Source organism: Mus caroli, unplaced genomic scaffold (genome assembly GCF_978045245.1).
Source record: "Mus caroli unplaced genomic scaffold, Mus_caroli_1 scaffold_15, whole genome shotgun sequence".
NCBI classification, from domain to species: Eukaryota; Metazoa; Chordata; class Mammalia; order Rodentia; family Muridae; genus Mus; species Mus caroli.
Genome location: NW_028227270.1, coordinates 39,434,394 through 39,440,640, shown reverse-complemented (window position 1 = coordinate 39,440,640; position 6,247 = coordinate 39,434,394). Strand labels below are relative to the sequence as shown.

Sequence of the window (6,247 nt, the reverse complement as noted above, 5' to 3'; positions counted from 1 at the left end):
TTTTAAAAATTACTGTTTGGACTTACAGCATAACTACATCATGTCCCCCCTCCCTTCCTCCACCCCTCCACCCAAACCCTTCATACACCCCTTCTTGCTTTCTCTCAAATTCATGAGCTCTCCCTCTCCCTCCCCTCCCCCTCCCTTCCCCCTCCCCTTTCCCCTCCCCTCTTTCTCTGACACACACAGGCACATGCATCCCCCCCAAATATGTAATAAATAAACACAACCTGTTCAGTCTCTATAACTGTTACTTGTATGTATGTTTTGGGGACTGACTGTTTGGTATTACATAACCAGTTGGTGCTCTCTTCCTTAAGGAAGACTATCCCCCACTCTCAGCATTTCTCAGCCTCCTGTAGTTCTTTGTGTAGGATTGAGGACTCATAGTTTTTCCCCAATCCATGTTAGTATGTCTGTTGGTAGTGTCCTTGTTCAGCTTGTGTAAGAAGCCACATTGGTGGAACTTCATGGGTGTAAGTTCTGGCAACACTAGGAGATAGTCTGACAGAAAACTCTTTGTTCTTCTGGCTATTCTTGTCTTTCCACCTCCTCTTCTGTAGTGTTTTCTGAACTCTGGGCATGGGGTTCATGTTAATTTTAATTCCAGCATAAGAGACATGGGTCTTTCTTCATGTTGAAAAAATATTACATCATCTGTATATATGTACTATGCATGCATAAATATACAATGAACACCCTGAAAATATCCTAAGACTTCCTTTAGCATGGTTATTTTAATTTCTTTAATAATATTTTTCCTGCCCCTAAAGGTGCTGCAGGTGTGACTGCTATGTCATGAATGTGTCAGTAGGTGGCAGAGAGGAGAGACGCTGTGTCCTGTGTGTGGCAAGTGTTCTGACCTATTTGAACAATTAGTAGCCTAACATTTCCTGGGGGAAAAAGGTCCTGAGACAACTACCAGTCTAGAGCTGTGCAGGTCCTTACAGCCTCCAGGATGGGGAGCAAACTGGATACTAGAAGAACCCCACCTGGGACTCGGTGCCCTGGGTGGAAGTGAGCCCTAACCAGAGGACATTCTCATGGGGCCACTCTGGCAGGCTAGGTGGGGAGCAAGCCGCAAATGAACACCAGACTGGAACCATGGGAGCTAGCCTGAGATGGTCAATGGTCAGGCACTGCACAGGCTTGGGAGTGTGTGTGTGGGGGGGTAAGTCATGTCCAAGATGATCCCTGCCCAGTGCACAAGTGGGACATAGCACTCCTGAGATGACCCCAGACACTCAGAGACCCCAAACACCTCTAAGAGGAGCCTGTAAGTGGTGGAGAAATGGAAGAGAAGAGAAACAGAAAGATTTGGGCACAACGAAGAAAGGCAGAACTGGAGACTTGAGGATAGTGATGTGATAGCCTGATGTGAGTCGTTGATGATCCCAGCTGGGACCATGGTAGAGTCCTGGCCTCTGTTGTCACTGGGGGCCAGATCTGAGTTCATTTCTCTAACCCAGGGGTTTGTTACCACCAAACAAAACCCTGGCCAGTCTGGGCTGCTGCCAGGGGACATGTTGATGTCTGAAGGCTAGGCAGAACAGAATTGTGCGAGAGCTGGCCTCACTCATAGCCAGCTTCAGGAGAGTGGCTTCCTGAACATTGCTGGAGTTGCAGGTGAACTGCCTCCAAGGATGCTAGCATGGGGGTGATAGCCTAGTCCCCTCTTGCTCCTCACCACCTTTAGCAGGCAGGAGACCTAGCCCTGGGGTCATGAGAGCAGGAGAGCTGGCCTGTCTCTCAGTTCCTATAGCACTCAGGAGAGTAGAGTAGACCCTGGTCATGGGGGGAATGGGCAAGTTGGTTCAGAGTGAGTAAATGTGGAAAAGTTGGCTATTCTAGTTGTCTGCGGTGTGATAATATGGTCGAAGGAGAAATGATCCCTCCTTTCATCCCTTACCCCCTATTGTAAGCAGGGCAGATGTCTCCATGGTCATAAGAGCTGGAGAGCTGCCCCTGCCTCTCACTTGCTACAGCACATAGGAGAGCAGGTCCTGTAACTCACCAGGGCAGCACAGTAGAGCTGACCCTGGTGGAAGGTGAGCCTGCCCTAGCATGTGAATGTGGAAGAGCTGATCCTACCTCTTGTCTGACCCGCAGTGGCAAGCATGAAGGAGAGACACTCTCCTTGCCTCTATTGTCCCTTGCTATCTATGGCAGGCAGGAGAGTTGGCCCTGGGGTCATGAGTGTGGGAGAACTGGGCATGTACTCTCACCAGCTGAAACACGCAGGAGAGCAGGTTTAATCTTTCATATTTTACATTTGTTATTTGCTGACCTCCCCTGGGCAGCAGGGTAGAGATGGCCCCACTAGTGGGGGTTGCTGGTAGCCAGCCTCAGGGACAAGAAAGTGGGAGAGCTGGTGGTGTGACCAGCTCAGGTAACTCTCAGGCCCAGACTGGAGGCTTTGAATTGGTCTATTCCAACATCTACCTCACTGATAAACTGCTGGAGTGCAAGAAGGAGCTAGTCATACAAATGCAAAACTATAGGATGGCCTTGACACAGGCAACAACAGGATATCCAAGAGAGTCCCAGTGAGGCTTCAGTATTAACAGAGTAGCAAAAGCCATAGGCTTCCTACCAGACTAAGGAGTCATTTCAATGAACATTTGCAAGCAAAAAAAGGTGTAGACTGAAAGGTATATTATGGGAAACACTGTGGCACACTTTCCACCGTGTGTTTTTTTTTTTTCCCTCTGTTGTGGGTAGGTTGCAAGGGAGGAGGGTAGGCACAGGGAGGGAGATGAGTGGGACTGAAGTTCATGATGTGAAATTTACAAAGAACCAGTTAAAAAGTTAAACATAAAGAAAAATAACATTGCTGTTCTTTGGGTGGAGTCTTGGAAGCTAGCGATCAAAGACACAATCTTTGAAATTGTCACTCTGTTTCCTAAATAATTTCCTTTCTCACCATTTGTTCTGATTTTTTTTTTTATTTAGTGTTGGATCCCAGACCAAAGCTTAATATTTTATACAGTTTTGTTGGTGTTTCCATCTATTTTTATTTTTTGTTAAATCTTTTATAGTTTACATTTGTTACTTGCTGACCATTGCTTAAGTTTTTGCTTCATAAATATGTACCAATTTCTGTTTTTTCTTATCTTTTCCCACAGCCCCTTAATCATGTGACAAAGCAGTACTTGAATTGTAAGGTTTTTTTTAATATCTATACTTTCCTTTGCATGATGTTGTATATTCTCACTTATTCTTAACTCTGTCTCATGTAGAACCTTTCCTCGGGTCTGATGGTCAGTCAAGTTCATTATTTAAAAGTAGAATTTCCAGGCGTTAGATGAGAGTTTGAGCTTTTGTGTCTGGCTTATAGGCTAGGAGGGACAGCTGGATCTGTGGATATTGCAGCTGTGGCCTCAGTCCTGCATCGGGGCTTATTCCATTTCCACAAGAGCGATACCCACTCTACCGTGCTCCGGCTCCTCATCTACCACGTTATCAACATGCAGCAGTTCCTCCACTGCAGTTTTGTCTCCTTCAGCCATCACACCTCTTCTTGCTAAACATTTTGTAGTTGGACTGCAGTCTCATCTGCCAATGTATTCTTCAGATTCTGTGGGGGGTACCCTGGAGAGTTAAGTGGGGTTGCTATGTGTCATTCTCTCAGCGTGGTTTGAGCTCTATCTATATTTGCTATAGTTCAGTTCATTTCTTTCATTTGTTTACTACTATTTTTAGTGAGGGCTTGAATATGGCTCAAGATAAACCCATGCGTATGATCCTCATCTTAGGGTTAAATTCAAGTCCCAATGGAATTTTAAAGTCATTTGTGAATTTTCCTTTTTCAGATTTCTTGATCCATTGTTATAAGATCTTAGTTTAAATATTTCTCATACTGTCTAGAATTATTTATTTCTACATGTCAATGTTAAGACTTTCAGATCAGTACTCATTTATATTATTTCTGACATCTGACTTTCTGACATCAGTAAGTACTCTCGATATGTAGTGGACAACTTCAAAGTATCTTTTGCTTCACTGAACCCAGGAAATCAAGAAGAGGAAAGATAAACATACTTCTCTGATAGGAGAAAGCATGGTATTTGTAAAGTGACAGAAATTTTAGAAGAGAAATAGATATTGGGGAAGGGAAGGCAGAGAGTGAACATAGTGATTATTTTTTCATTACTTTTTATTTGCAAATGGTTGTTGGATATGTTTTCTAGTTTTATAACATTTATTTTAGTTTTTCTGTTTTTCTACTTCTTTTATTCCTTGAGATTAATATAAATACAACATTTTCCTCTTCCCTTTCCTCCCTCTCATACACCTGTCCTTGTTCTCTTTCAGATTCATGACCTCTTTTTTAATTTTTATTATATGTATGTATATATGTATGTAAATATATATTCCTAAAAATAACCTGCTCACTCTGCATAGTGTTCCTTGTATGCGTGTTTTCTGGGATGACCATTTGCTATTGGATGAGGAGAGGCTGTGTTCTTCTCTGGGGAGGATGATTCCTCCCATTCAGCATTGCTTCCTTGCCTGTAGTTCTTTGTGTAGGGCTCAGGGCTCATGGGCTTTCCCTGTCCACTTTGGCATGTCTTTTGTTTTTGTCCTTGCTAAGCTCATGTTTAGACAGTCCTGTTGGTGATACTTTTTATGTGTAGCTTTAAACATTGCTAAGAGATGTAGTCTCTAGGGTTGATGATACCCATCTCACATCCCCTGCCTCCACAGTAGATGTGGGGCAGTCATGGCCCTGAGCCATCAGCAGCTGAACTCGGAGTGAGACTTAAGAATGGGCAACAGAGAGAAGCGGCACAGTGAGTCGGTACTTCCTGGAGCAGCCCGTCTTAGAGATGAATGACCTTTGAAGGCAGAACATTTCTGATGTCCTCTGATGCATGTCCTGGCAGTGCATGTGGTTCTGTGCTGAGCAGTGTGTCAGCATGTTATAAGCATTACTCCTTAGTGGTTCCTAAATGTGGCCTGCATGTAGTTTCAGAGACTCAGACCTATTTGCTTTTCTATCTCTCCAGAGAACCCAGAATGATGAGGTAAATCAGAAAAAAATTCATGAGTGAGAACCGAAGCATAAAAAAGACTAAAGTAATCCTAGCTTTTCTGAAATGTATGAGAAATAGTCCAAGAACTAAAAGTAGAATCTGAAATAAAACAATAGACAGTTGGTTTATTGCTAACCACAGACAAGCTAGAGGAAATTTATAGTGGCCCATTTTATTGTAACAGAAATGGAAAGATCCAGGAATATGTCACTGATTTTGCTCTGGGGTAATGGTGTAGAAGGGTTACACTGAAGGAATTTGTCTGACAAAGCAAGAGTGGAAAGTAGGGGGCTTGAAAACAAAGACAACTTTGTTGTTGAGATTCATAATTTTTTGAAAGAAGGTGTCATATAGTTTAGACTGGCTTCAGACTTGCTATGCTGTCAAGGATGAACTTGAGTTTCTCATCTTTCTGCCTCTATCTTCCAAATGCTGGCACCATTGGTGAGCACTGCCACAGGTGTTGCATGTGAACCTTCATTCACAGCAGGCCATCAGTCTACCAACTAAACTATATCCCCAGACCTCGCTATTAACAGAATTGATGTGCTGTTATGTTATTCTTTCATATCTTGCCTACCCACCCTTTCCTCCAAAGAAAAATATCATCCTTTGAGAGAGGTAAATGGCTTTTCCTTCCAAGACTGAACTGGACTGAATTAAAGAAACCACAAATAATAATATTATTATATGTTAGATTAGAAATTAAGCTTTTATTATTGTCCAGGAATATTGATTAATATCACAAAGAGAGAGAAGAACATTTGTGTATAGACTTGGAAATAGATCAGAAGAGCATTCTAGGAGGGTTATTGGAGTGAAAGTACACACAAGGAAAATAAATTTATTTTAATTCTGGGCATGTTAGAATTTGACAGGCAGTACATAAGTAGGGAACAAATGTGACAATGAAACTGCAGTCATTGTAAAAGTTCATGTACAAACATGGATGAGTATCATTCTATTAAAGAGAGTCTCCAAAGCTGACAGATCTAATGTTATTTCAAAATGAGAAAACACACAGAGAGAACACCTGGTATTGAATGTGGAAGAAAACCTTTATCAGGGAGTACTGAGAGCCAACGTTAATCTAGTAAATGAACAGAATATTCAGAGCAATAGGATGGGAAGGCGTAATGATGTGTTTCCATGGAAATCAAGAGACACTCAAGGAGATTCTTTAAAACAATATAATATTACAGAGTTTTGGA

The 6,247-nt window shown here is 42.4% G+C and overlaps 1 non-coding gene across 1 annotated transcript; it reads left to right on the top strand.

The window, feature by feature from the left end:
* The first annotated feature begins 760 nt into the window (after positions 1-760).
* Positions 761-891, top strand: LOC115029155 (small nucleolar RNA SNORA17). Its single transcript, XR_003834721.1, has one exon. It is a non-coding gene; the product is annotated as a small nucleolar RNA SNORA17 (small nucleolar RNA).
* The last annotated feature ends 5,356 nt before the right edge of the window (positions 892-6,247 follow it).